Source organism: Balearica regulorum, chromosome W, assembly GCF_011004875.1.
Source record: "Balearica regulorum gibbericeps isolate bBalReg1 chromosome W, bBalReg1.pri, whole genome shotgun sequence".
Classification (NCBI taxonomy): Eukaryota; Metazoa; Chordata; class Aves; order Gruiformes; family Gruidae; genus Balearica; species Balearica regulorum.
Genome location: NC_046219.1, coordinates 26,670,934 through 26,678,475, shown reverse-complemented (window position 1 = coordinate 26,678,475; position 7,542 = coordinate 26,670,934). Strand labels below are relative to the sequence as shown.

General features: G+C 44.1%; 1 long non-coding RNA gene across 1 annotated transcript; it reads left to right on the top strand.

The window, feature by feature from the left end:
- Window positions 1-210: 210 nt before the first annotated feature.
- On the top strand, window positions 211-3,470 carry LOC142599270 (uncharacterized). Its single transcript, XR_012832900.1, has 3 exons — window positions 211-281; window positions 1,002-1,139; window positions 3,442-3,470. It is a non-coding gene; the product is annotated as an uncharacterized LOC142599270 (long non-coding RNA).
- The last annotated feature ends 4,072 nt before the right edge of the window (window positions 3,471-7,542 follow it).

The following is a 7,542-nucleotide window of genomic DNA, read 5'->3' as shown; positions in this document are numbered from 1 at the left end:
GATCTCTCCCCTACGTTACTTAAAAGAACGTGTAGAAACAAACCAATGCTGCTGCTGTGTATTTTTCTGATGTGTCTTATGCAGAGTTTAATCAAAGAACAACTCCCACTGCTTCCTTAAGAAGTCTCGCTTTCCCCTCCCTTTTCCTCTTAAATACCTCTTTCAAATAGCGTTGCACTGTTGTGTTGCTTACCGCCCAACTGCAGGAGAGGAGCCTCTGGAGTGCCCGATCAACAGGTTGGTGTGCGCTGGAGTCCCCTCATTCCGCTTCTCCTTGTCAGGTACAGCAAGACAATCCAGGCAAGGCTGTCAGCACGGTCCCATCTGGGTCACCAGAAACTGTTATCCCAAAAGTGGGATCGTTTACCCAGTGTGCAGTACACCAATATACACACACAGCAGAGGTATTTTATTTATTTCATGTCTGCACAGAGAGGGGTGCTAGGTGGTAATTCCACAAAGCTAGCACACACCACACAGAATCTACCACATATTTATCGTGTTAGAGGATTAGAAAAACCCACCTAAATTTATGCTAATTGGTTATTAATTACCACATCATCTACTATTGGTCAAGCATCTTTAAATTAGCAGGCATGCGCCTTGAGGGTGTGTGGAGGGGTGTAATTTGCATAGTCCTTTAATTGGGTAGGTGGTGGCAAACCCACTCACCCCCCAGCCACCTTTCCCTTCCCCTGGTTACTGGCGATTCTTGTTGACTTCACGCCTCTCTGGCAATTGCCCAGCTCTCAGCGCCTTCTGGGGCAGGATGTTTGCTTTTTATTAGTTTTCCAGCTCTCCATCAAGGATACTCTTTAGCAAAGCATGATTTTATCAGTCTTTTGGCTCTTCTTCAAAGGTATAGTCGTCAGCAAAGCAAGTAGTGCATTTAACCCTAAACTGAACAGTGTCTAAGCACTAACCCAAACACATTTCTGTCCCTGTAAAGTGGAAAATTCTACTTTATGGATATCAGGATACTTTCTTCTGCATTCCCTTAGAAGAACAAAGCCAGAAGTTGTTTGCCTTTGAATGGGAAAGTCCCACGACAGGACAGAAAATACAGTTATGCTGGACAGTCAAGAATAGCCCCACGATTTTTGGTAATGTACTTGCGAAGGAACTGCAGCAGTGGCAAGGTAAGGAAGCTAATGTTACTTTGTTACAGTACGTAGATGATATACTGCTGGGGGCAGACACCGCTGAAGAATGTAGAAACGCAACCATAAGTCTACTGAACTTTTTGGGGCTAGCAGGATATAGAGTGTCAAGGAAGAAGGTACAAATAGTTCAGACAACTGTGACCTATCTGGGATTTGAGATATCTCAAGGGGAAAGGAAATTCGGAATCAAAAGAAAAGAAGCAATATGTCAAATTGCACCTCCCAAATCAAAGAGAGAACTTAGAGCATTTTTAGGAATGGCTGGATGGTGTCGCCTGTGGATTCCTAATTTTGGATTGATGGCCAAACCCCTGTATGAAGCTGTTAAGGGGCCAGGAGAGCTATTAGAATGGACTCCAGACTGCCAGAAAGGATTCGACACAATAAAGATTGCTCTCATGAGTGCCCCGGCTTTAGGCCTTCTGAATCTGACAAAGTCTTTTGAACTATATGTGCATGAAAGGGAACATCAGGCTTTGGTAATATTGGTACAGAATCTGGGAAATTGGAGAAGACCGGTGGCTTACTTTTCAAAACAGCTGGACAAAGTAAGTTCTGGGTGGCCAGAATGCCTGAGGGCAGTAGCCGCTGCTGTATTATTGAAACAGGAGGCATGAAAATTGACTTTGGGACAGAAAATTATTGTTTATGTGCCGCATGCTGTTGCAGCAGTGTTAGAACAGAAAGGACATCATTGGCTATCCCCGAGCAGAATGGTACAATACCAAGCAATACTGCTCGAACAGGAAGACATCATAATGAAAGTGTCTAGTGCCTTAAATCCAGCCTCTCTGTTACCTCTACGTGAAGGAGAAGAATTAGCACATGATTATTTACAAACTATTGAACAGGTGTATTCCAGCCATGCAGACCTGAAAGACGTCCCCTTACAGGACCCTGACTGGGAACTGTTCACTGACGGGAGCGGTTTTGTCATCAAGGGGGAGCGGAAAGCTGGATATGCTGTCGCTACTCTGGAAGAAGAGATAGAGGCACAACCGCTGCCAGTGAACACTTCTGCCCAGAAAGCTGAATTAATTGCATTAACCCGAGCTTTAGAGATGTCAGAAGGAAAGTGAGCCAAAATTTATACTGATTTGAAATATGCCTTTGGAGTAATACATGCACATGGTACAATCTGGAAGGAGAGAGGATTGTTATCATCACAGGGAAATCCTATAAAATATAGTAAGGAAATCTTGAGATTGCTCGAAGCAGTCAACAGACCGAAGGAAGTGGCAGTGATACATTGCAAAGCCCATCAATCCGGACAGACGGATGTAATCAAAGGAAATCGAAAGGCTGATAAGACTGCAAAAAGAGCTGCTCTAGTTACAAACATAGCAGCCTTAGTCCCTGAAAGAACTTTTAACATTAATGTTCCTGAATATACAGGGAAAGAAGATAAACTGGCTGACTTTCTAAAGTGTATAAAGACCCCCCAAAGGATGGTGGAAAACTCCAGATGGACGATGCATAGTTACCCCTCAAATAATGAGGGAACTCATGAAACGAACTTATGATATTACTCATATGGGAACTGAAGCCTTAGTGGAAATGGTGAGAACATATGCAATAGGCATCAATATGTTGAAGATTGCTAAAGGCATTACACAAGGATGCGATATTTGTTTGAGAAATAATCCTAAAGTTCAGGAAAGGCCCTTACCGGGAGAGGTAAAAAGAGGCTCTATGCCTGGAAATCACTGGCAAATTGATTTTTCGGAGTTACCAAAATGTAAGGGGTATAAATATTTATTGGTAATTGTTGATACCTTTTTGGGCGGGCCAGAAGCCTTTCCGTGTCGCACCAACAAAGCCATGGAAGTAATAAAAGTACTTCTAAAAGAAATAATACCTAGATTTGGAGTATCTGAAGGATTTTCATCAGATAGAGGACCCCATTTTATAACAGAAATCATTCAGGGAGTTTCTAAATTTTTGGAAATTAAATGGGATTTGCATACTCCATGGAGACCACAGTCTAGTGGAAAGGTAGAGAGAATGAATCAAACAATTAAACAGCACATTAGGAAATTATGTCAGGAAACACAGATGAAATGGACCAAAGTTTTACCACTGGCACTACTTAGAATTAGAATAACTCCTAGAACAAAAGAGAAAGTTAGTCCATTTGAAATATTATATGGAAAGCCTTATGTTGCAAATTTGACAGGAAAAGAAAGGTAGTCAGATGCACCTGAAGGGAGAACAAATTTTGAGTGAGTATTTAATATCTTTGGGCAAGGTCATTAACTCTCTCCACAAATACATCCAGGTTAAAGCTCCTGTGCCTTTGGATTCACCAGTATATACCTTCAGGCCCAGAGACTCGGTATACCTCCGGACATGGAAAGATGAACTATGTCCTGGTTTCAGCTGAGAGGGTTGATTTTCTTCATAGTAGCTAGTATGGGGCTATGTTTTGGATTTGTGCTGGAGACAGCATTGATAATTTAGAGATGTTTTTGTTCTATGGACTTATTGTTGAGCAGTGTTTACACAGGGCCAAGGCCTTTTCTGCTTCTTGCACTGCCCTGCCAGTGGGATGGCTGGGGGTGCACAAGAAGTTGGGAGGGGACACAGACAGGACAGGTGACCCAAACTGACCAAAGGGATATTCCATACCATGTGACGTCATGCTCACTTTATAAGAGGTTTGGGGGAAGAGGGGGGGGGCGGTGGCATTCAGCGTGATGGCGTTTGTCTTCCCAAGTAACCATTATGTGTGACAGAGCCCTGCTTTCCTGGGGATGGCTGAACACCTGCCTGTCCATGGGAAGTGGTGAATTAATTCCTTGCTTTTACTTTGCTTGTGCGCACAGCTTTTGCTTTACCTCTTAAACTGTCTTTATCTCAACCCACGAGTTTTCTCACTTTAACTTTTCCAATTCTCTCCCCCATCCTGACAGGGGGGAGCGAGCGAGCGGCTGCGTGGTGCTCAGCTGCCAGCTGGGGTAAAACCATGACAACCACTTGTGGAAAGGTGGAGAGGACCCTACCAGGTGCTGCTAACCACAAATACTGCAGTGAAGCTCAAGGGTGTCAAATACTAGAATAAAGAAGACACCTTCTCATCTGTGGACATCCATACAAAAGGGACCTTTGAAATTGAGACTGAGTCAGATTTGATGAATTGTGCTGAATCATTTATTCAATTAGATTAAATCCAAGGAGAAATATTTTAATATAGTTTTATAGTTTTGCTAGGAAAAGTATCTATTGTGTTGACGAAAATGGGATTGGAATAGAGACATTTGGGAGCTATTAGCCAAAGAAGTAACCAACATGTCCTCCTTCTGTTTGGATGCAGGGAATTCAACAGGAAAAATGTATAGTTCCTGTTTAATAAGAGTTCCAACCCCTTGCAGTTGTTAAAGAACTATACAATGATTAAGAGTTTTGATGCTAATCTGACTTATCACCAATCGTATAGTACGGGAAGGACAACTAGAATCAAGGAAAAAGGAATGCTGAAAGTTAAAATACGAGGAACTCTTCTGGCTAAACTTTGTGTTCTTATACCTATGTGCCGGCTAATATAACTGGAGGTCCTTGACTATTTATTACTGAGGCACAATCATGGGTAAAGAGAATTACTTGTGCCTTGGTAAAGGATATAAACTAAAGGGATGTGTTGTTTCAATCTTTCTGAAAATTTGCTACCAATAGAAAAGAAAATCCAGCAGTTGAAAGAGTTGGCTTCTAAATTTACAGAAGGAGGAGGATTGGACCTCTCTTGGTTGACTTCATGGCTTCCCAATTTAAGGTGGTTGAAACAATTGTTTGTATTCATTCTGTTGTTTGTAATTGTGATTATCATTACTTGTTGTCTTATCCAGTGCATACCCCTCTGTAGGCCAGGGAAGTATAATGGATTAAAGTGAGACTTTTTTAAAATGCTTTAAGCTATATAAGTCTCAAAGGGGGGAATTGATATCCGGCATCGAAGTTAAAAGTTAATCATGATTCTGTAGCTAAGAAGTTACAGATAGTTCTTCATAGTTCTATAGTTAAGAATGTCACAGATAATTTTGCAAATACTTGCTAAGTACTGCTAAGGATGGCTATTGTACAGTTCTACCATTATGTTAGTTAATATTCACCCAAACAATGTATCAAGACATGATTGTCAAGAGGAAGAAGAAATCATTAGTCTGATCAACAGACCCTGAAGAACCATTTGGAAGTGCCAGAAATATTGAGAAACTAGGGGAAAGGTAATTTGGGCCAGGGTCTCCGTGACCACCGACCCATGAGCCCCCTACCCTAATTATACCACCTACCCAAAAGATAAAGGCGGAGAAAAGAACTGAGCATGCGTTCTAGTTTGCATACTAGGTGAAGAAATATGAACCAATCGTTGTAACGGGGAGTGTACTAATTTGTAACTTTTGTGCATAAATATGACAAGACAACTGGCGTTAGGTGTGCCTAACGAGCACCCAGGCCTGAATAAAAAGCAATACCTCTCCTCTGTGTGTGAGAATTGACTTTTGCACACCGGGCAATGAATCTGCTTTTCAGACAACACTCTCTCTGGCTGCTTTTTTTTTTTTTTTCCTTCTTAGATATGTTGTCACAGAGGCACTTACCACTGTCACTGATTGGCTCAGCCTTGGCAGAATTGGGTCCATCTTACAGCTGGCTGGCATTGACTCTACTGGACATAGGGGAAGCTTCTAGGAGCTTCTCGCAGAAGCCACCCCTGTAGCCCCCCCGCTACCAAAACCTTGCCACGCAAACCAAAAACACCACTATAACACTGTGCTTTTGTACCATGCATTTCCGGAAACTTTATGTCATTTGAGGTTTTGCCACTGAACACGATCATATTTGACTCTTCATTTATAGCAATATGTCTTTTTTAACCATTCACACAGCACCATATTGTTTCCAGGGCATAAGTATTGTTATTTACTTCCCTTTTACGGTTAATGTATTTAAAAATATGACTCTAGTTTAAGAGTACAAAGGTCTTGCCAGTCATCTTTGCTTGAATATAGGAAATAAGGCTAGAATTGGTTTAAAATAAAAATAGAGCTCCTAAAAGTACCACAGTATGTCAGAGACTTGCTTATCAGTGAACCAAGAATGTGAATCCATTTTAGATAATGAAACTAAGAAATATGTTAAAAAACAGCTGCAAGAAGACATATCAAAGCTTTGATTTCTTTGAATGGAGTGTGCCATTTTATCTGCGAAATGTAATGGGAAAGAACAGGGCCAAAAATATCCGTCCCACAGCTTTTGTGCCCAACTAGGAGGGGCTTCAGGCATTTGGGCACCAGGACTCGGAGGTCACCATGCCCTCCCTGCCTTGCTGGCTTGCACCAGCAACCTGCCAGGAGGGCGGCGAGGCCGCTGGGCCTGGAGGCCTTCACAGTCTCTGCCAGAGGCTCAGTCCCTGCAGTCAAGGAGATGGCATCATGCCCAAAGCTGCCAGAAAACATTTCTGGGCCGAATCCATGGCTGGGGTGGGGACCAGGGGAAAGGGACACCTATGCCTCAAATGCATGCATGGCTCCTCTGAGAGGCTCAGGGTATCAAGCCCAACCTTCTTCAGTGCTGGTGATGGGGGATCAGCAAGTCTCCCACTTCTCCCCTTCCCCAGCCCTCTCTCCATTGCACCCTATCCCCCTCACTGCCCACTCCTCCTGCTCCCTCTCACTCCCTCATGTTCACGTTTCCTGTCTGGGTGGAGGAGATGTGGCCCTGTGACATCACCATCTCCCAGTGGCTGTGGCAAGCGTCATGGCGGTGGCTCTCTCAAAGTCAGTGACTCTGAGGCACCTTGTTATGGGGAGTGGGGTTGATGCAACCTGCCTGTTGCCACAGGTAGCGGGCACTCTGCTGGCCAGCTGGCCAGCACCACCACAGCGAGGGGCCCACCACACTCCTGAGGAGCCTGACCCAGCCCTAGGGCTTTGCCGTGGCCACCTCGGGTGCTGGGCCAGGGGTGGCCGCACAGGGTCCCAACACAAGCCAGTGGGTGCCTGGCCAAGGCCTTCCTCCGGGGCTGTGCATGTCTGTGCGTGTCTGTCCGTGTCTGTCCTTGGTGTCTTCCTTGCTGTGACTGCCTGCCTGGAGTCCTTACAGCACCCAGAGGCCGGAGCTGGTTGAAATGGCAGAGGAGCCCCAACATGATGGGCAGCATTTGCTCCATGGTCAGGGAGCCAGAGAACGCAATGGCTCCTTCCAACACCACCATGGTCTTCCCAGAGATTTACTCCCCTTTGCCCTCTTCTGTATCCTCTAGCTTTTGCTCTCCTTCCCCTCTCCAAGTTTTGTTACTTTTTTCAGGGGATATGTAGCTGTTCTTTCAGCTCTTTATTCCTGGAAATAATGCTGGAAATTGCTTTATAATTTTTGGTGGTGC